This window comes from Ictalurus punctatus, chromosome 10 (genome assembly GCF_001660625.3).
Source record: "Ictalurus punctatus breed USDA103 chromosome 10, Coco_2.0, whole genome shotgun sequence".
NCBI lineage: Eukaryota > Metazoa > Chordata > Actinopteri > Siluriformes > Ictaluridae > Ictalurus > Ictalurus punctatus.
The window spans coordinates 21,265,086-21,288,873 of record NC_030425.2 but is presented as its reverse complement, the minus strand read 5'-3'; the positions used below and the strand labels follow the sequence as shown (position 1 = coordinate 21,288,873).

Below are 23,788 nucleotides of genomic sequence, written 5' to 3'. Positions count from 1 at the left end.
TAAATTATGTGCGTTCCTCTTTCAGAATGAGATAGTCTGCTTAACAATAACGGCTTTGTTCACAGCTGGTTCATTCGCAGCTGCATGGGATTGCTGATTCAGAATAGATTCATTTCTGGTGGAATAAAATAAAATTAGCTGTTTATACATCCTATTTCCTTAGCAACATTCTTGACAGTTGAGAGGCATTCAGACCACATATGAATCCATTCTGTATTATGAAAAAAAGCAAATTCGCTTCAAGTGGAATGGATGCAGGAATATGAAATTACTTCCAGTAGAAGGTCATTTATTTATTTATTTATTTATTTATTTATTTATTGGAGGTAAATTAGGTGATCTTCAACACAGTGAATTTATAAACATTGGAAGAGTGAGGGAATAGCAACGGAGTGTGGCCTGCTGTCCACCGAAACTGCTACTGATCAAATAGTGCTCTTTTGTTTTGTTGCTAACTTCACAAAAATCTCAACTAGTCTGACAGCGTTTCACTGAGCTACTCTAAATTTGTTCGCTCCATTTAAAGTGTGACGTGACTGCACGTTTAAGCCGTGGCCTTGTTCTGACCAGTATGCACATAGATGTTGGGTGTGTTGCGCAGGCTCAGGTTGCCCGAGTCTGATGTTGATTGGCAGCATAGTCAAACACTTCCCGCTCGATGAGTGCTTCAGAGTGACTATTATGTATAGAATTGTAGGTAAACGACTAAAATGACCTCTTGGCGAGAACTGTTCCGTTTCAATTCTTAGCCGTGAGCGATTTTGTTTTATTTCTAGTGTAATGGACTCTGAACAGAGAACACCATGGTTTTGAATTTGACGTAGATTGAATAAACACACTCCGTTCTTTAGATGTTTGCAGCATTGACTTTTTTTCCCCATCCACCAAGCCTTGTAAGTTCACTAATTGGACAAACAAGGGTGAATAATGTGAAAAATCTACAAAGTCTGTTAAAAAAAAAATCTCCCATTTCTAACATTTTGTCTCTTGCCCTATAGCTTGTTTCTGGTGTGACGAGCTGTCTTCAGCTAAATAATTGACCTAAATGCATGTGATTGGATAAGCTGAAACCCAGGATTTGCTACAGAAGCTGTACAGAAGAACCCCCCCCCAACCCCCCCCCCCCCACCCCCCCCCCCCCCCCCCCCCCCAACAGTACTTGCTGAAATGCCACTGGGTTCGTACGAGTTTGGTCCGTCATTTGATGGCCCCTGACTATAAACAGTACTATATAACAGACTCCCCAGCTTCCTGAATTCTTTTGCTATGGGTTGAATAGCTGAGCGTTTGCTTCATGGAGCAGCTCTTGTGCTTTTGCGTACCAGTAAAGAACCGGAGAGGAAGCTGTTGAAGTGTATTGATATGCGACTCGCATGCTGTCGAGCTTTTAGTGTTTTGGCTGGCTCTCCTCTCCGCCTCTCTCCACAGCGCCTTCGGATAAACATTTGGGGCTGTGTGAATAAGAAGATGTACTTTCCCGTTCTCCAGCAGCCACGATTGCATATTTGCTTTATATCCCATTCCCCACTAAGTCTTCCTGTAGCGTTTAGTCTACTAAACCCATCCATCTAGGCAAAATTACCTCTTTTCCATTGCTGCCGGCTTGACGAGGCGTGTACACAGTCTTTCACTGTAAATATGACTGTGGTGCTCTTAAATGGGCAAAATGAAATTAAGGTTGGAAGGATATCAGAAGCCTGTGAATAAATGACAGGCAGCGTTTGGCAGGTGGAACGTGCCTGGAGAGGAGGCTCTGCTTCTGAAAACCTTTTCCCCTGTGCCTGGGACCAGTGGGGGCTTTAATGTGCATTTGATGTGTGCTTTAATTGCAGTCGTGCAGGTCTGGTTAGAGACAGCACAGCTGGGCAACCTGCTATTAACCTCGGAGCATTTTGCCTTCGGTCCTTTATAGACGCGGCCAAGACCTACTGCGTCGCGAGTTTCAACAAGTTCTGAAAGAGAGGCAGCCTTGTAAAGTGACCTCGAAGATCAAGGAGATTGTCGTTCGAAACTGTGGCTTGTGACTCTCTGTTAAATAAAGATACTTTTTCTCTGAAGATGCTGATATTATGAGTAAGTGTTGTAGCTGTTGGTTCTACTATATCTATATAGGATGTTTAAAACGTAGACATGCCTCGACACTTAAGGGCTTCCTAAGCTTAAGTTTGCATGTCAGCCTGGCACACTATTCTCCGAAGCACTGCCGGTATGTTCTACACGAAGCACATTGCCAGCAACGTTGGCCTGTAGTCGCCCCCGCCAGTGTGAACTAACCTCTCATCACCTGGCCATGTGTTAAGCCTGACGGTCCAGAATTCTCCCACAATGCTCTTCAGTCTGTTCTCTTGTCCTCCACCATCTATCGCCAGGCTTTTCATGTTTCTGTGCATTATTGACTTACCTGAAAAACTGTAAAAAGAAATCTAGTGATGTAGAGGTCAGAAATGTGGAAGGAAATCCAACATTAAAAAATGAAATGGCCAAAAATCTAGGCTTATATCTTGCTGTAGTTTTGAATGATGATTTCTAATTATAATTGAGCAAAACGTCCCTTCAGTTTCGCAAAGACCGTATGTATTGGTCTCTATTTTTACTAATCAATACTAAATCTTATTTCATACTGACAAGTCACATTGTGTTCATATCCAGCATGTGGTTTTCTCAAAGAAAAAAAGTACTCTAATCTACTACAATAATATGAACAAAATCCGTAACTTGGAATTTGTAACTTTTATTAAAAAAATAAATAAATAAAGCGGTTGTGGATGTAGTAGTGTGACGGTTAAGCCGTATTGTGGTGATGGAAGTGTGAAGCAGTAGAGTTGCCCTCAGACCTCTGTAATTTCCTCATTTTGCACCTCACATCCTGGGCTTCGTTGTCATGGCACCTGGTGTATGATTTCTGAGGGCTTATTCATGGTAGCTGAGGGTGGATTTTTGTTGTTGAAGGCCTGCAATTCATCATCATTCATCTCACAGCCGCTGTTCCCCTGACACGAACGCTTCCACTAAATGACTAATCCGCTAATCGAAAGCTCACTAAAGCGAAAAAAAAAAAGGCATGCTGACTTCTCAAAACAAGCTCGTTATTTTGTACTCATCATGGTGGGCAGCATCTCACCTGCTCAACTGTCTTGTTTTGTCCTGATTATTTTTTGGTTAAGCATTTGGGAAGCAGTTTTGTTGTAAAACCTGTGTATGATTTTCGGCTTTTCTGAAGCGGGCCGAGGCTTGGTTTTATTATCTTATCACTGTTTTATCCATCGTCATGACATGCAGTGCATTTACATGGACAGCAATAATCCACTATTAACCCGATTAAGACAATACTGTGATTAAGAAACTAGCATGTAAACAGCAATTTTTAATTACCTTAATCTGATTGAGGTCATACTCGTAGTAAACACTAATTGAATTAAGACATGTGGAGAACTCCTGTTTTAGTCGCATTATCGACGTGCATTACAGACCTTTTTAATCACCTTATTAACGTCGTGTGGGAGTTTTCACCACGTTTTACGACAGGACACGATCACGCACGGCAGTGCTCAACCGTTTTACGGCAAACGAGAGCATGGCTGCGTCCCAAGCCGCATACTTGCCTACTATAGGCCTGTAGTGGGGAAAAATACATGCATCACGGCTACTATACAGACGGTAAGTATGCAGTTTGGGACGCAGCCCACAGCTTCAAGCAGTTGTCTATTTGCACGTACAGCATGACGAATAATTAACTGCACTCCAAGCGTTCGTAAAAAATTAAATAAATTTAAAAAACAAAACTGTATACGGTACCATAACAAAGACCAACTGTATGTTGATGCGTGAAATTCTGGAGGGACGTCGGACGGAGTGGCGCGGAGACGTAATGACGTATGCCGTTAATATAATTGTTCTATAACATGAAAGCGACTCATGTAAACACCTTAATCACATTATTATCTTACTTACAGTAAGGTCAATAATTAGATTACTGCTGTCCATGTAAACATAGTCATGGATGAGTTTTTAGGATATTCAGTTTATTTATTTATTTATTTTTCCCCACCCTGAATTTCTTTTAGACCTTTTTATTATCAAGATTTGTTTTTAACTTTACATACTTTTACACAGAGTGCATGTCTCGGTGCTTGCAGAAGTGCTCACATGCACACTCGCTTCACTTTTTTATTATTACTGTTTTTTAACTGTTCTTCACATAACCTAGGCTACTTGAGACCATGCTTTTTTTTTGGTGGGGGGGTAATAGGTTAGGGAAGATATTTGCCTACCAATGGCACCCAGTGCCCTGCCTCCCCTGCCAAATGATTTCAACCAGCACAATTTACATTTCTTGACCAATCTTCAAAATGCTCGGTAAAAATAAATGTTGTTAATCTAATCGCATCACTCCATCAACATGTTAAAACGTGTGCTATGATTTTCAAGAAATAAATCACTCAACAAACATTTATTTTACTTTTTTAATAAGTGTTTACTGTCCGTCGAGGCTGTTACCATGGAAACTCAGGGTTACCATGGAAAATTTCATTCCACATTCATTAAAAAAAAAAAAAAAAAACCCTACACTATGTGCGGAACAGCACCTGATTCACTCTGTAGTGCACTGTTTGGCGTTTTGTAGTCCAGTCCAAAAACATAGTGGATAATCCCACAATGCACTGCAGTAGGTTGGTGTCTGAACAGTGTCAAATATTGGGTACAGGATACCCATGAGGCCTTTTGGTGTTTGTAGCCTGGAGTTCTCTTCAGGTCAAAAGGACCCATTTGAGAATCTATCTATCTATCTATCTATCTATCTATCTATTTATTTATTTATTTATTTATTTTAAACTAATACTGTAACTACATAAATGATTCCAAACAGTTTTTATGTTCGTTACTGTTATAACAAAAATCTGATCTACATCGAGCATTTTGGTGAGCAGTGTTAGTTGTATTGCTGTGAAATCTAAACAGATGGCCCGGTTGATGGAACAAACTTTGCTCAGTTCTAAGGAGAACATAGGGTTAACCACAAAGGAGCCACCGCAGTGGCTCTTCTAGTTTGTCGAGGATACATGATGTTCAGTTTACCGTTTATTCCAAAATAAAGCTGTCATTATATAGTCTGGGCTTGCAGCTTTTTTTGGGAGTGCAAATCATGCCATAAAATGCTGCCTACCTAGTCAACCTCTCTTCAGCATGAAGGCACGGGCGGTGTAGGTATTCTAGTGTCCAGAATAACAATGCTCTGTGTTAATTATTCTGATTTGAACAGTGAGAGTTGTTAGTTCCGGGGGATGACATGACACATGCAACTTTATTCGTGCCTCGATGCTGCCAGTGTTGCGTGAAACTAAATCCCTGCATCCGTTGCGTCCTCCAAGAAACGCAAAGGCAGTGTTCCAGCATTAAGATTGCACTGATCTTGAATAAGCACCCTGTTGCGGAAATTGTCAAATCGCAGCCACGTGCTGATGCAGCAGAAGTGAAACCACAAAGGTTTTCTTGTGTGCGCACGCTCGTATGCGTCCTGTCAGCAGAAGCGCTGCTGTCCTTTCGTGTCCTTCATAAGATTTGCAGATTTTTTTTTTTCTTCTTTCCCCTCCTGGCCAGATGTATGCATATACAGGAAGCGATCCTCCCACGTGCATATTCTATGCTAGAGTGCATTTATAAGGGGAAAAAAATTGCCATCTATTTCTTGCTCCAGAGCAAAACCAAGAATTATGTCGCCGCTGTAGTCCTGTACTTTGCCGTTCTTTTCATAGACTATTCACTAAAGATCTATCTAAGATGGCTCATTATTGATCTCGGTGCATTTTGGGCATTTGGTGTGATGACGAGCTGTCACTAACTGGTAATCCTCTCTTATTTACAGTATTGGTCTGTTGAAGAATGCTTGGATTCCAGTGTGTTTGAACAAGTAGGACACAAGAAGGATTCCTTGTGTTGACTTGGTGACATTTTTTGTTTCCAAACCATTGCTCTGCATGTTTTACAAGGCTTTATTTAGGCCTTCTGGAAAATGGTTGTCCCAGGAATCAGGAACAGATCATAATGTTTTCTTCCCCCTACTTCTTTTATGACTGCTAAGGCCTAATTAGATTTGCCCTGCTGAGCTTGTTAAACTTGCAGCATTGCTTGTTCATGACTCTACTTATGTCCATAGCAGAGCTTTTTATTAATTTAGATAATGAATGTAATGAACGTTAACCCAGGATGCCTGCCTGAGGTTTCAGGGTTGGACAAATGATAAATGAATTAGCTAGCCCACCGACAATCACTACTGTGCTGTCCATTGCAACGTTTCGGTTGCCCAGAAACCTAATTGACAGGGATAAAAAGTGTTCGGAACTGTTCACACACACACCTTGTCTTTTGCACACTCCAGTTTGAGCTTTTAAATGTGCAAGCGCACTGGTTTAGAGAGCGACGCCGTCGCGACACTCATGAGGTTTTTCAAGATCCCAACTTTTCAGAATGCCGCAAGTGCACTGCGGGTCATGTGACAAGAACCCACCAATCAGCTTCACCCGTTGTCCACTCTGAAAGAGGCTTTGAATTTCCCATTGTCCAGGCGGAGCTCCTGGATTAGTTGGTGAAATTCTCAGTGTTTGCTACATGCCTGAAGGATAGGGTGCACCCAAACGCTGCTTTATTTTTTTATTTATTTATTTATTTTTTCTTTTCTTTTTTCTTCTACTCCATAAATAAGTCTGGTAGCAGAGCTACAGCAAGGGATTTGCGGTGCTGTAAATCCATCCTGTGCTACAAAGTCCTCGTCGTCATGGAGAGCGCAGCTCATGGTTGCTTAGCAACGGCAGACACCACGGGAGCGCAAGAAAGAGAAAGAAAATGAGAGCGGCGCGGCCGCGTTGTCCGCACCTTTTTAGGCGTGACGTGAATAACCACTTAGCTATCATAATGTATAGTATGGTAGCTCGTAGGGATGTCACGATGCCAAAAATCTAGTACTCGGTACCGATACTTGATACCAAAGTCGATACCACGGTGTGTAAAAATAAATAAATAATACTTAAACGTTACTTCCTTTATTTAAACATTTGAGCATTATGAAAAACAATAGTGGCAACAGTCACATAATATTAAAAAAATAAATAAAAAGCAATTACAAAATAGATATAATAAATATGTAGGCATAAAATGGTTTTTCTTTGAGATGTTCTGTAATGTGGTCTCTGGTTTCGGTGTATAGTTTGGGGATCTCTGTATACATGAAGTAATTTCTGCTTGGTAGCTGGTATCTGGGATTGAACTGCTGAAGCATGTGCTGGAGTCCATGCTTTTCTACAGCGTAGACAGGAATTTGGTCCATGCATAAGAATTCAGCAACTGTCCTTTCCAGTTTCCTTTCTTCGTTTGAGTTTTTGTCATATTTTCTGTGCCTTGTATAAGCTTCTCTTAAGGCTGGCTGTGTTAATGTTTGCTGACTTTGCTCCTGACTCTCCTGGTGGACATCCTCCTCTGGCGGATACTGGAGAGAGAGAGAGAGATTTTAGTTATCAAACACTGTCTGACAGTGAATAAAACAGTGGAGTCTACAGGTGCTAAGGTGCACTCCTAAACACACACCTTATACACTGAATGCAAGCATTAGTTTAAATTCACTGACATGATCTCAGGCCGAAAAGATTTATTAAAACCATTAAAAATAACTATTTAATCTAGTGACATTAGGCTACATTTGGGACACGGGCTGAATGGAGATACATGGTGGCCCATTAGGAGGTAGTTTATAACATTACAATGCGTTAGCATTGTGAAAATATAACAGGCTATCGCTAACATTACATGGAGCATAACGTTAGCTGGTTTCACGGCTACAATGCAGCTGCCTCAAACAAACATAATATAGGAGCATCTTTCAGGATAAGGATTAGAAGTTTTACAGTTTGTTTGACGTTAATATGACTTGAAACTCACTCACCTTGAATTGTTTGAAGAGATCGGGGTTCCAGTCTTTCAGGTGCTTCGCCAAATTCGAGGTGTTTCCTCCCTTTGTTTGAAGTGTACGATGGCATCGTTTGCACACCGAGTTTTAGAGCATCAATGATATGTCCGTTTTTATCCACCTCGAATGCAAACTATTTCCATATTCGACTCTTGCCTTTTCTCCTCTCAACGAGTCGGGGAGGAGCTAAATTGTCGGGCTTAGAAAAACGTAGATACACACGGGAAAAACTTCTGTGGTTTTTCCCGTGTGCGTAGTTCTTCTTCTTTACCACTTGTGGACCGACTAAAACACTTGCGCGTATTTGCTGCCCCTTCAGGTTCGGAAGAATCGCAACCCCGGTACTTTCGTTACAAACGGTAACAACGGAACTGCAGAAAAACAAGTACCGTCACGTTATAAGAATGTTGGTACCGGAGTATCGGTTCTCGTGACATCCCTAGTAGCTAGTTAAGGGCATTAATACAAAGAAACTATAGGGTGTCCCCAAAGACCACACACACACTGGGCAGGCCCTCCAAGATTTTGCGATCTCCAGAAATTTATGCAAAATCAAACAAACTTTGCAATATTCTATGGAGCTTGTAATTTTTCAAAATTACTGCAGATTTGGTCCTAGACGCATCATGTCATCACAACGTATATTCAATCAAAGCTTACTTCAGTTTGCGTGTGTCAAACACGAGTACAGCCGAAAGGTCTCATTTAGCAACAAACATCACTTCATAAGACCGTGCAAAACAATTTCATTCAATTCCGGCTTCGCCAATGCAAGTAGTTTTCCGCAACAAAAGCACAAAACTCTGCAAATTGCATCGCAAATTTGGGGACAAGCTGCAGCAAAATCGAGCCTTTTTAGCTGCAATTCAGAAAAATACTCTCAATCTTGTACGGACTGACGGGGGACTCTGTTTGCCAGCACCACAGTTGCCTTCGTCAGTGGCTGCTCGTGGGTGTCCACTTCTCTGTTGGTCCGCAATACTGGCAGAAGTCGTTCATAAGTTTGTCAACAGCGTCGTGTGTGATGTGCTTGCCACATTTCCTGTTAAAGTCCATTGTAAGTTTGCACTAGCTTCCTGATCCGGCCATGAGAATGATTTCAATACGTTCTTCTTTTGTCAAAAGCATTCTTAAAGGCTATCTGATATACAATATAAAGTAAGTATGAACAATTCTGGAAACCGTGACGCTAAAAGTGTCAATTTTCTCCATGTATGGAGACTTTTTAGGGGAACACCACCCTGTAGTATACGAGTTCCCCGAGAGAGGACATCTATGTGTAGCTATAATCATTATCTTATTCAGACAAAATTTCTATTGTGGTACAGTAGCAAGTTGTTATGCGATGATTCACCTATGAGAGCTGTTCTGTCATCGCATTGGATCTAAAAGACATTACTTGAGGCTGTGGTTGAGCGATTATGAGATGTGGTTAACGTCGAGATGTCTGCCTGTTGTACTGTTGTGTGATGGCTTGCTGTCAGTGTTAATTTTTTTTTCTTCTTCTTTTCTTTGTGAAAAATCAAAAGGAAGTACGCTTCAGTTCCTTCTTTCTTTTGAATCCACGTCTCCACTAGGCAGCTATGAATAAACAAAGGACGTCTCTGACTTCTTTGATTGCCTCTTTATTTATTTGATCCCATCTCAGCTGCACCTATTTATAGCACCTGTCCAAGTTTTGTAGATTTGCAGACGGAATGTCCAGCTAAATGAGACTCACCTCGTCTTATGTCTTGCATTTTGAAATGAAACGCCTGCGTTGTCACCATGACTGCCTCTCTCTCTCTCTCTCTCTCTCTCTCTCTCTCTCTCTCTCTCTCTCACCCGCTCTCTCTCAGAGGCAGTCGTGCATGTGGCAAGCCGGGTGTATTTTCAGCCATCCTGCGGCCACTGGGCTGATGTGTGTGTTATTTTGTTGCTCCCAGGCAGGAGGCTAAAATTAGGGCCACAACGAGCAAATGAATGTTTACTAGATTTATTTAAAAATAAGTATAAGCCGAGGTTAAAAAGCGTGGCGTACGCACTGGGCTCCAGGACGAGGCTTGAAACGCTCCCTCTGTGTACGTTGTGGGACTTTCAGCATTTTCATGTCAGTGAGTTCATTAGCTATAAATCGTATGAGGTGAGGCTCCATTTTATTCTTATCTCAGGTTTCCCAGCTTATTCTCGTCATTGTCTCCACTGCCCTGCATCGTTGAAGGCACCCTGGGAGACTTTGGTGCAAGGCAGGTTTTCATACAGTTCCTGCTGATGGACTGTGAGCGATCTCGAGCCGCGTTCTGTTCTGTGCTCACTGTTCGACTGCAGTCGCTTCATCGCGACACTCACCATTAATCTGATGTTTGTTTGGGAATTAGCACGCCGAGTGTTTCTCGTCTCTATCACTCGGTTCTTTTTCATTAATGCTGAGCATACACTTCTTAATCCAGCCCTGAATATGGTGTGCCAGAGAAAACTGCTTCTTTTTTATCTCTTTTGAGTCACCAGTGATTTGATTGGCAAAGAGGATCTAATAATGTGGGACTGGCAGAGTTACAGCGCGCTGTTCCTCTGATCCTGTCCAAGACCCTCATTCAAAAAAAAAAGGTTACCAATTATGTAAATGCTGTTAATGTACTGTGAGACGGGTAAGGACCCATTTTGCCAGCAAGGATTGTTAATAGCCAGTCAGACGACCACAAAAAATGGCATCATTGAGTTTTGTTGGCCTGAAGAGGCAAAGGCCTGCTTTTTTTTTCCTCCCTCTTTCTTCTTTCTCCTTTTTTTTTTTTTTCTTTTTTCTCTCTTCCTGGAAAGTGCATCAACCTACTTACTTCGATGAGGGTCAAAAGTAAGCGCAAGCTCCTAAATCATCTCCCAGTTCGAGGTATGGCTAACTTTACATACAACTTTGCAATCGGATTCAGTTCAAAATTCACTCCGAAGACGTGGGTAATCCATTTTGACTACTTTATGACATTGTGTGCATGTGCACTGATGCCAAATAGTGACCATGACCACGTTTCCAGCTGCAAATTTTTCTTCTTAAGCCGATTTCAGACTGCGGGATTATAAGAGTTTTTGAAGATTATTACCTGTCAAACCGTATGACATGAGCTTAATAAATTCATGGTTGAATTTCATAAAAGCTTTGTTCTCTGATTATATGATGATTCTCTACTGATAGGCCAGTGATCCTCTGCTGATTAAACCTGTAGTTAGAGAAAATGACTGCTCTGCTTACATCATCAATCAGTGTGATTCAGGCTCTTGCAGAAAACCCAGTTGCGAAAACGCCAAGTGAGCTTGAGGTAATGATTTTCTGTCCATTAGATTTCTGCTTTGCCACTACCATATTTATCTATCCTGTGAGCTTTGCGTAACCCCACAGTCGCTGACTGTCTTGAGAAGCAATTGAATACATTTGGAGGATGGTTTGCTGACTGTTTAAAGCAGTGACGTTCATCCTTATTCGCAAGTCTTGTGGTAAATCTAAATAATCTGAAAGGAATCTGCAGTAATAGTGGAGTCATTCGGATTGATGAAATAATTCTGTGTAAGCACAGCTCATGACTGACTAGCTGAGGAAGTGGTTGTTTGCTAATCACTTCATCAGAGTTTAACAGGAACTGGAGCGATGGCTGTCTCTCTTAAAACCGAGTAGAACTCCAGGTTAGCGGAAGTGTCTAAACCAGAGACTCTCATGGAGTGGCTTTGATAAGTTTGCGTCACAGTTAGTATGCATCATGAGTCAGCTTGGTTGTCTCTCTTTGCATATAAAAGAGAATGCTTGAAATGTGTATTACAGCAAAAGCGGCTTCTTTTGGATAGTGCGGTTGCTCTGTTATGGGCGCTGTTAAGCATACAAAATGTCAATTGAACGCTTTTGCTGCTGGACGCAAGTTCTCACTTGATAGATCATTCTCACTTCTTTCATTCTCTTCAGTGAAGTGACTGAGCTTTTGCACAAAAAAGAACAAAAAAAAGTGTCTGCTGCTGCTGAAGTAGCTTTATGAAGCGCAGACATTAATAATCACTATATAGGTCAGGTATTGCTTTTGGTAGAATCCTAATCAGCAGAGGCGGATGACGGTGTGCCAGTTCATCTGGACACAGGATTTGTGTGCAGCAGCAAGCACAGGGAGTGCGTTAGGCGCACTGCTCGCGCTAGGCTGTCTCTGCGGTTGCTTGCTATCTTTGTGCCAAAAGGCAGCCCTGCCAAAGCGCAGCTAATGAATATCGGCGGTTTCTGCTTTCTCCAGGTCTCAGCCTCGTCAGCTTGAGAATCGACCCATCCCTCCGTGCCTGCTGCCAAATCTTAGTGCTCCCCCCTGACAACCCCCACTCCCTCCCTCCCTCCCTCTCATTGCGTTAGAAAACTTCTAAACAAGAGGCCCTTTGTGGCCTGGCCATAGCACCCGTTTTATTTCAACCCCTGTACTTTACCTATCTACCCTTAACCCATTACATCAATTTTTATTTCTTTTTTTTTTTTGGCACCTTTTTTGTTTTCTCAGAATGACCCCGGCTAATAGGACATTGTCACTGGAGACAGCGTGCTAGGCTTGGCTGATTAGCAGCACTGTTCTGAGGACACGCATAAGGCCAAGGTGCCAATGTTATTAATATCAGTCAGGATTCTGGCAGCGGCGCGGTTTCCTGTGCTGTTTCCGGCTATTTGTTAGGTTTTTATTTTAACCTGTATGTTTTTATCACACAGCTTAATATACCTTCCTGACAGATTTAGTGGTAGTTGTGTGGTGTGTGTGTGTGTGTGTGTGTGTGTTGATGGACATGGCTAAATTTTAGAAAGTCGGTATGTTTCTAATGATGTGGCCTTCTTGAAAGGTTAAAACAATAGACAGGAAGGTCACGTCAATACAAGGTCAATGCTTCTGTGCTCATGTTTCATGGTTTCTGCTGGTGGTTTGTTGGCCATGTTTATTACCGTTTGACATTCGTTCTGTGAGGAAATCCATTAGCATGCCTTTTGAACCCCATCATTTCCACAGCCTAGCTTATTAAGTGACTCGCTACGCTTTCCAGAGCTCCCTCTGGCTGTTTTTGTTTTTCTTACTTTCTTTCCTCTCCACGAGAGTCAACTATCCAGTCTGTTGCAGCACTTGCAACTGACAGCACTTGCATCACACAAGCAGAGCGAAATGAGGATCTGTTTTTGTTGTGGTGTTCTCAACCTCTTTAAGATGTACCACAGAGGTCAGTGTTCAGTTATAATAAAGTAATTAAGCTTTAATCCATGCTTTGTTGCTGTTTGAAGAATTTTACATCAAACCTCACTTTGAAGTGTGCTAAATATTTTATTTACGTGAAAACAGTAGGTTGGTTTTATTTACATCATTTTAAACCCAAACAACCCCCCCCCTCCCCCTGCCGCCTCACGCCCCGATTTTAACTGATCCTTACAAGAATACGGAATTTTGATGTAGCTGTCGTCTCCAGGGACATTTCTGTCGAGACGGACTGGCTGTGTTTTTCTCCACAGGCAATTTAAAAGCTGACCTCTGGTTTGATTGTTCAGGATTAGCATTAGCTGTCACAGGTCTGAAAATGTCATCTCCAATCACAGAAAATTCCAGACGAAAATTCATAATACAACCTTGAAATCGAGGTTGATGTTGCATGCAGTCAGCTGTCTTTGCATTTTTATTTATTTATTTTTTTATCCCGCATATTTTACGAAGAGGAAAATGTCTACAATTTGACGTTTATATAAATTTTCTCTGACCTTCTCATTGATTTTTAAAAAAAGATTTTTATGGATCTACTGAACTGCTATGATATGTAAATGAAGATGCGAGTATATGAGAAATGAACAAAGATTTTGTGTGTGAGGGTGATGAGAAGACCGAATCCAAAGCAGAGAATAAATAAGACTTAAGAGTCGGAAGTCCTAAATACTGAGATTTGGGGAAAAAAAAACATAGGGTGCGGTGGAGAAAGGAAGCAAAAGAGTACAGCCCCTCCTTCAGCTCGGCCACTATTCTGTTTCATCATGTCTTTCCACGCAGCACGGGCTGAAGCAATGTGGCAGCCGCCTGTTCCCAGACACACCCTCTTCCTCCGGACACGCCACCATCTCTGCCTCTGCACTAGAATGCTGAAAGGCACTGCTTCTACTCTTTCCATCCTCCTGCACCTTTAACTGCAGCTCCAGTTGTATAGTTCTGGATGGTGCTGAGGAAACCTGTGTTTAATTTGATAGAAGAATGGACTTGGTGACCCTGCCTGTAGGCCTGCAGTAGAGTTTTAGAAGACTTTTAAAACACGAGAGATTGACTTTTTAATTTAATCATCACAGGGATTGCACCAGTGTAGTGCAATTTTCTTTGGCAACTCGGAGGCAGACAAACCAGTGGCCTCTGAATGGCTGGGACAAGCGCATTTTCTGTCCGGTCTGTTTGTTTATAATTCGTAGTTGCCCAGTGGATTGGTAAGTTTATCAACCAGAGCAATAAGTTAAACCCTACTCCTTTTATCATATTTTATTTTTATTTTTAAACATGATAGACATTGCAGTTCTGACATGCCCCTTGATGCTGTAACCATATCACAAACTTTTAAATCCCACTGCCTGCTGCTCTACACACATCAGCTGACTGCCGAGCAGATTTTACTAGGGGGACTGATTAGCACCTGGTGGTTACCATAAAACTGTGTTATGTTTATATATTTTTATATATATATATATATATAATATCTCCACACAGAGCAGTTTCTACTGCGACAAGCTTGATCATTCTGATGTATGTATATAGTCAAACATACATTGATCGATTTCATTGCACGTTCATCAACTCAAAACATTCTTTAGTTACCTTTGACAAATCGGGTGGCAAATCTTTCAAGTGTGATAATGGAGACAAGACGTGGGATCCTAATGTGTGATGGGGAAAGGGGGAGCGGCTTCCAAGGGCACCACTTTAGATCAGTGTGTTGAAAACCGTGCAGCTGTCAGTCATTTCAAATTCATATGTAGGTTGGTGCATCTGCCAGTTTTATTGGGGGATTAAAAAAAAAAAAAAAAAAAGAAAGACTAACCCTATTCCCCAATCTTAACCCTAGTTGCTATGCAAAATGCATAAAGGTTGGCATCTCAGAAGACAATGCTAGTCAGACTCTGTATTAATGCAATTCATCATGAGTGGGAGAGATGACTCCGTGCGTGTTTACGAAGAAATGGCGATCATGTAGAGGATGTTTTGTAATTAAAGTTGCATTTTGCTAAAAAGTGTTCATTTCCCCTGTGTGTGGAGGCTTTTGTGTATTTTGTGTGTATTTGATCAATGATGCCAGTACTTTCCCCTTTCATTAAAGATCAATGAACAGAATTACTAATGGATGACATATATGTAAATGGATACTTACTGATGCCAGCTGCAGTGGTTGCTTCTCTGCTCTCCTGAAGTGTTAAGAATCTCTCACAACAGTTATTGCAGTCTTAACAGTTCTTGTATTGACCACTGATAAAGATGGACCAACTCTTGAATCCACAGCCGTTTTTAATTTTGTAATGAGCAATGTGTATATGGAGATACAATGAGCTTGAACCATTTTTTAAATATTACCTAATTTGGGGGTGGTAGGGGTACGGGTTGGTATCCTAGCTGGTCGACTACCATTTAAGTATTTCAGAATTATGTGTAAAGGAAGGTAAAAATATCGTAAGGACTTGATGGAATGGCCCAAGACCGTAAAGATGTGTTTAATTGTTAAACCGTAATTATAAACATAAAAGCAGATATGGACACTGATCTTTCTGTTTAATAGACCTTTTCCCCCGGGTTATCAGACATCCCTGCTTGTAGAGCTACTGTTTGCTTTGGATTACTGCCGTAATCTTGAGTGGATGACAGCAGGTGATAAGCTGTTAAGTCTGTTCCGCTGTGAACGCACCTTTTGAATTAACTCTTAATATGCAAATTGCTGAAAAAAGTGGTGACACTTTGGTGGTCTAAAATTTTGCACCTCAAGTGAACCCTACTCTTTGTTTAATTTACATAGCATCCTTGGATTTGGAAGCAATGCAAACCACACAACCATCTGGTATAGTTCATGCCTTTTTTAAAAATTATTTTATTTTATTTTTGGTTGTCATTTTGCATGGTAGCTGGAAAGAATAGAATTAAAATGACTTACTGGAATGAGGCCATGTTCCCCTTTTTTAAACCTGCCATAAAGTAGGTTAATGGATCATTGTAAACTTTCAGATGGGCCTCACCTATTTCCTGCACCGACTGCTATCGAGTTTTTATTGGTAAGGGGTGTAAATAGGTTTCATCCTTTCAGCTTCAGTGTAATTGTTCTAGTTAGCAAAGGTGGCTTAAGTTCATTTTAAAGGGCAGGAAGTTATCTGTACGTGCCACTGATCATCTGGGTAGTAGATGAAATGACATCACTGTAAATCGGGTCTCTTGGGAAAGGAGACCCGTCGCTGGATCGGCTTTAAAGGATGGTAATTTAATGTCATTGATAACCAAAGCAGGTCATCGCTGGATTCAGTGTTACACTGGCTTTGCATATCATTACTGAGATTACATTAAGCACCCAGTATGCCCTCTGTTCCGGTTCTTTCTAAACCTCCACAAACCAGAATCTGTTTGATGCATGCCAAGTCTCACTCTGAGAATGTCGGCTTTTCTCATTTTAACTAAAAGCCAGCAGTAAGCTTCCATGCCTGACTGTTTTCCCTAATCAGATGCTGTCACAGCTGGGTATACCGTGTGCATTCAAATTAATTCAGCAGGGAGGGGGTGGGGGGGGGGGGGCGGTTTGCAAATTGATTTGTCATTAGATGATGCTTGAAGGTACTTGGTTGTGAAATGTGATTCACAGCTGTATCCAGTACAGTGCTGTACCACCTCTTATTTTCAGGCTCACCATTTACATCATTGCTGGCTTTGTGTTTTTAAAAAAAGAAAAAAAAAAAGAAAAAAAAAGAAAAGGAAACTTGTTTTAACTGTCTCCTGTATGAACCGCCCTGCCAGGATACATTTAACAGACTCTGAAGAGGGACTGTAGTTTTCCACAGCTGCTACTGTGCCACAAGACTTTGGCTTGCCACATTGGCAGTCTTGGCACCATCTTTTGTCACGGAGATGAGTGTTGGCACTAGGATACTTTGTCCTCACTGATCTCTCCTGCGCTCTTCACCCTGCATTTGCAAAGTGCTGACTCAGAGTTCATGCACTAAGGTGTGCTTGTGAAACCAAACCAAGGAAGTTATGACTTCTGTTAGCTGTTTTGTCGTCTCCAGAGACCCTCGGGCTGTTGTGTAGGTTTTATTGGTATGGCATGCGTTGTTTGTTTTGGCTTGCAGAAAGACACTCCTGGATTGTGCTTGAGATCCTCCAGAGATGCGCAGGTGTAGAATTGTGTTAGGTTGACACTATGCTTGCTATAGGCTCCATAGTGATGTGTTGGTCCTGCAGCATGGTGCAAAATGAGGCCATTATGACTCTGGCAAGATGCCCTTTGTGCTGGCGCGTCTCTGGACTCTTACAGGCCAGTCATTACTTATGATTATAGGACTGCTGTACTTATTTATACCGAATCAGTGCTGGTATAGCATTAGGGGATTCTTGTAAATGGATTGAATTTCATTGGGAAGGTTTAGAAAAATTGCCTAAGCTCCTTGGAAGATCTTGACTTGACGCCTCCTGAGCCTAAAGCAAATCCACTGGTGCTTTAGATCAGTTATAAATAAGTGTGTTAATGAAGGTTTTTGTGCTAAAAGGGAAATGCAGTCAGTCATTGACCAGTTTCTAACAGATGAACTTCTTTATAGATCTTTCCACTTATGTCATTATAATTATATGTTGAGAGCATTCAACATTTTTCAGTCGGTGCACTGAACCTGTTCACCCTTTAATGGAGAGAGAACTCTCTTCCCTCTCTGCTAGAGATGTAACTGAATGCTCTGTCTGGATTGAACAGATTGCGTTCTAAACGGATACAAAGACGGATTCATTAACGTGAATGATGGCGTCATTAGTAACTGCCTGGTGAAGTTCGTGGTGGTACAAATTAAGCCACGAATTTGTTTGGTTTGGGGAAAAAGACCCAGTTAAATTTGAGAATTTTGTGGGCAGATAAGGGGGGCATAGTGACTTGGTGGTTAGCACGTTTGCCTCACACCTCTGGGGTTGGGGGTTCGATCCTATCTCCGTCCTGCGTGTGTGGAATTTAGGCCATGCCCACTTTGGGTTTAAATCCAAATATGGATACAGATATTGGGAGCACTAAAGATACAGATAGTGGCATTGTGATGCACTCTCTTTCTGTGCACATCTGTGTTCTAATGCCGCAGCATCTGGCATACCGTATTGAAGTCAAACCATCAGTTTGACAAGATGATGACTTGTCAGTCATGGTGTGTATTGCCATCTGTATTTTTCTCTTCTTTTTTTTTTTTGCAGTGTGTAATGGTGATGGCATGTGTCTATGCTTATCTGTGTGCACCATCTAATAATTTGCACGTAAAGTAAGTGTGTACACACAGATGATAGAATTGTTAAATTAGATGTGGCAGAGACATGGATGCTCTTCCCCTGCGGGTGTGTCATGGCTGTGATGCTCAATCACTCGCTTAGCAGGGGGTCTGCTGCATGTCTGGACAGAACCTGAAGAAAGTCTGCACATGCATAACCACAAATTCTGAAACTGCTCAGTCAGTGTCCTCTTTCCTGTTCTCCATTTTTCCTCTGTGTTTGTTTTGGACTAGCAATAAAGAGATAAATCGTGTGGTTTATGAAGCAGTGGTTTATTCATTAGAATAAAAGCAAGGGAAGTTGGCGTGCCAGTCATTGTTGCCTTTTGATTTGTTGCCATGTAATAAACTAATTAATATGCACATTTGTTTCAGATCTTATCACAGTAATATCTTAAAATAATGTTTCATTAATTAATTAGTTTGTTTATTTTGTTGCATTTTATTTCCAGTGAGAGTAATTTGTATGTATGTATGTGATTTTTATTTATATATAAATAAATAATAGTACTTTAGAGTACTCTTTATTTATTTATTTATTTATTTATTTATTTATTTATTAATTATTTAATTAGTTAATTAATTATAAAAATCCCCAGAAGCACAGGATTAGAATACAGGATATAATGAAAACGGCTAGAAGCATTTCTTAACATGTAAAAGGGAGCTAAAGATCACATAGGACTGGTCTTAGGGGTCTTCTGGATTTGTCGCTTTTCTGCATCATACCTCATTTTCAGTTGTTGCTTTTCCCTTCTTTGTATGCCGCCGGCACTGAAATTCTGCCTCCGCGTCACATACAGGAAATACACGGCCACCTGCCACTTTGTCACATGCTATTGTGAACGTAGGGTAAGCAGTCAAGGGACTGGCCCAGACTGTGCTTTTATAGCTTTCATTTCCACAAATTTTGGTTTGCTGCACAATAAACAAACATTTTTTACCAATTGCTCCAATAACAGTATGCAGTGGCGTCTTGAAGTCTAAAGGGTAAAGGTGACCTCATTGGTTAAGGTTAGGCACAGATGAATAAATCTCAGGACTGCCAGAGCCAGTGTTGGGCTCCAACTCCTCATCTGCTTATGTCTGTGCTGGGACTGGACCTTGCCTCACTTGTAATGCTGTGTCCTGCTGTACTGGCATATTCCATTTTTCCTGTGATAGTCCCAGTAATAGAGAAAGAAATTATTTCCTTCTTTGAAAAGCGTTTGACAGGCTATTTAATAAAATATTCAAATAGCTGATTTCTTCATTCATAACTTGCCAGATGCTGGATGTGATATCAATTAAGCAACCTAATGAGGAGAGAGTAGTTTATTTAGCATAGACTTTAATTACACTGGTTGATCTTGGCCTGCTATAGCATTACTGCCTGTCGGACCTCCTCCAGGTGCCCATATGATTTACCACTGTTCCTTCAGCCCTACCACCATGCCTACCACAACCAAAACCATACTGGCCTCCCCAGTGACTAAGGCAGCAACCAGCCCCACTGGCTCTGTTCATGCATGCTCAGTGCCACTGGTTCCATATGGTTTCATCTGCACCTTGTTGTGTGTGTGTGTGTGTGTGTGTGTGTGTGTGGTTTTATTTTATTTATTTATTTATATTTAATCAATTAGTATATTTTGTACAACCTTTGTCAGTTATGACTGTAAGGTCACATGTAACTGTGTGCTGAAGTCCAAAGATAGAAGGTTGAGAGAGCATTATATCTACTTTGTTATGCTACCTTTGGAGTATACTCCTATAACAAATCAAGAATGAAATTCTGGATATTATAGTATTTTAGACTACAAAGCAACCCAAATGTGTGCTCTCACAAACACTGATGATGATGATGATGATGATCAGAATCCTCACGTACAGAAAACATGAAATATTGAGCGTTATGGCTGCCGTCAGTGTCAATGCCACATCCTGAATCATAGTTTATGCAGTTAAGCAAACTTAATACGTCTTCATATGACTGGATCTTTATTATCTGGTAGAAGTATATGCGTTCCCTTAGAATTCAGTATGGATGGATCCAAGTATGGAAGCATTAATGATGTGTAAGTAATATTTACAGTAATTTATATACTGTAATTTAGCAGAAGGCGTTTTTGTGAAACTATGCAGACACTTCAAGTAAGGCCAACTCCTCATTTGTGGATTTTACTTTAACACTCGCCGCTTTCAGGTTTTGTGTCTTAACATGTAATACTACAGTTGCTCAATAAGCAGGCTGAGGCATTTCTTAAGTTAACAAGAACTCTCTGATTGCATCCTTATTTGAACATTTTCAGCATTTCCTTTCGAAACAGGCCACACATTGAGGGTTGTAGAAAACCAGCAAGAACCCCCCCCAGCCATTTTTCCATCAAATCTTATTAGTGAAAGGCAGAACTCGGTCAGTGTTCACCCTCTCAGTCTTGCTTACTTTTGCAAATGGTAGATTGAAATTTTTCTTTCCACTGTGAGGAAAGGCTGTAGTGACTAATAGCTCTCCCTTCAAATATTTTGTGGCTTGCATGCCTTTGTTCAGTATATTTCAGATAAGTTCAGATGTTTAGACACTGATGGAAGTTTAAAAACTACAAGAATGTAGGTTATAATTTTATTCATGCGTGTAAAAGAAGATAATGAAACTACGCCTTTCTGGAGAAGTCCTGTATCTTTGGTCTTCAAATGTGTCTTTGAAGCGATACCTTATTTTATTTTTTCCCCCCAGAAGAGGAAACATGAACAGTTTGGAGGGGGCACTTCTGAGGTGCAACTGAAATCTATAATTTACCACCTACAGCGTAACTGGCTAAGTAGATTTTAAACTGCCCTTTTTTTCAACACTTTCCCTATGCTAGGCATTCACAAGGGTAGAAATGGTACGGCAGTGTTTGCGTATAGATAAGTGAGACTCTACAGCTAGAGGAGCAATCAGCCATATGGTGCCATGTATGGATCCATCCAGAAGTCCTGACAGAAGGTTGAAGCTAAGGTTATTCTATTGCTATTTTGGTCTCCTGTAGCCTGAAGGACAGTCTGCTAGAGTTGTGTGAAACCACCCTAATGGCATGCTGTTTAACCTTGTCTGCTGTGTGAGAAATGTGTGGAAGGTTAAGTCGGGTCTACAGCACTGGCCAGTTTGACTACGCTACAGATCAAATAAAATCAATTTGTGTACATTTTGCTCTAATGCTTCAGTGAATTCAGTGAGGCATGCTGTTTCTATGTAATATATAAATAATTTGTGTTGAGCATAACCGTAGTCTACAGGCAACTTGACTAGTTGGCGATCTATGAGATCAAACACGATAGATTTGTGTTTGGAACGTTCTCTTTGAGGAGAGTGGACAGGTGAGAGAGCTGGACAGACTAAAGGACTGAGGTGCTGCTGTACCAGTTTCTTTAGGCAGAGGTGTAGCAAGGGTTCTGCCTAGTTGAGTGGAAATAAATCTTGAATTTAAATATATAAATATTGATATGCCATTAGTTCGGAGTGAATTTTTCCATTCAGTTATGTACCCTGTATGTGTTAAGTGTGTACATACTTAGAATAAGTATGTGTATATCAGTTCTTTTGTCTGTATGTTGGTTAATGGTGGGTTGTCGTCATGTATTCGGTGTTGCCGTGTGACCTAAGCAAAAAGGTCATAAGTTGAACTGTCGGTCAGCTGTCCAGAGGATAAAGCTTATTTGTGGCGCTCCCCGCTGACGTCAGCTGGCCCCGCTGCTTAATCAGAGTCCTTGTGCTGATCGGTCTGGCTGGTTTCTGCTTGTCACTGTCTTGTGAATCTCTCTGTGCTGTGATTAGCTTCAGTACCATGACTAATACAGGGAGTTGCAGCATTGTTCCACCTTTCTGCCGAATGTCCCACATCTTTCTGCTGTGTTTGTCTAGGGATGGCTTTCCCCCTCCTTCCTTCAGTCCCTTCTCTATTTACTGTGCCGTTTCTTCCTTTCTTTCCCAGCCATTTTCAGTACCTGTCTTGAAGGTCTAATAGGGATCAGGTCTGTGGGTTTCAGCTTTGAGTCCATAAGTGCATAGAAATAATGTTGTATCTGACCTTGTCGTTTAAGTGGCGAGAGTAGTTAACTTCCAGAGGTGAAAATGACATGCAGACCTTCTGGACCCACCATGCTGACCTTCAGACACTTCAATGACATTAGCCATGTGTTGTACCATTTGCTTCTCCATATGAGAGTCTGAATAGTATTCTCTAGGGAATTGGCAACGTTCTCTGACCCGTGTTCCATTTAACCCGATTATTTCCTAATAGTCTTAAAGCTGAAGGTGTCTGACAGGTGCATAAAGACTACAGAGTGCCTATCCATGCAATGATTTATTTAATGATTTTATTAGCTTCACAGCTGTGGCTTTTCTCCTCATGTGTCGAGCGTTTTAATCGAAGAGCCACGCAAACAGTTGTACTAGAGATGGTGAAAGAATGAGCCCCCAGTGTTTCCACCACATAGTCAAGTGTGGAAATGCAAACATGCCTTTGGCTATTTATTGGGATTCCTCCAATGTAGAGAGACATTCAAACAGGCTGTCACAAATCCTCTTTAGATCAGTTACCACACTGGCCTCAGACACATGGGCTCATTCCCTGTACCACACACAAGTGAGAGTATTAGGATGGATATATGTACTTTGTAAATAAAATCTATCCACACAGCTTAACTAATTTAAGCTCTAGCGCTTCTGAGGGTGTGTGCTCTCCATGTGGGTGGTTTTAGGAGACGGATACAGTGGAAAAAGCTCACTGCATTCTGTGTACCTTCCCAGGGATTTCTTTGTTTTCTTAACTCCTGACCCCTTGTTACCATCTGTAACCCTGGTGTTTCTGACATATAGGACAATGACTGGCTGCATTCTACAGTGGCTCTTCATAGCAACTTCATACACAAGCTCTAAAAAGTCAAACCTCCAAAGGCATTTCTTTTACAAATGAATATACATGAGCAAGCATTAGGATAAAATGAATAGTCTTGATGCACATTTTCTGCACTCTACATCTACTACAAGGGTGAAGTATAAAATATAAAATTGTCCCCTGAGATGTTACACGAGTAAAACGCGTTTAAACATGTACTAAGAACAATGTTGTGTAAATATGAATTTTTTTTTTAACACGAGTTCATGAGTGCAGGTGAGCACGGATGACGACATCTGAGAATCATTTATTTATTTATTTATTTATTTATTTATTTATTTATTTAATAAAACATCTGTTTGCAAACAACGCACAAAGCGCCTGCCTTGCTGGTCACAGATCAGTAAAACAACCCAACCATTAAACACTAAGTGTTTGAAGGTTTGAATTTCACCAACTCTTCCCAAAGAGCTGCTCCAGTACTATGGG

General features: G+C 41.1%; 1 protein-coding gene across 1 annotated transcript in view; it reads left to right on the top strand.

Moving 5' to 3' along the window:
- The window catches only part of chsy1 (chondroitin sulfate synthase 1), a 61,542-nt gene that overhangs the window by 6,451 nt on the left and 31,303 nt on the right, over positions 1–23,788 (top strand). The gene's annotated exons all lie outside the window — the stretch shown is intronic.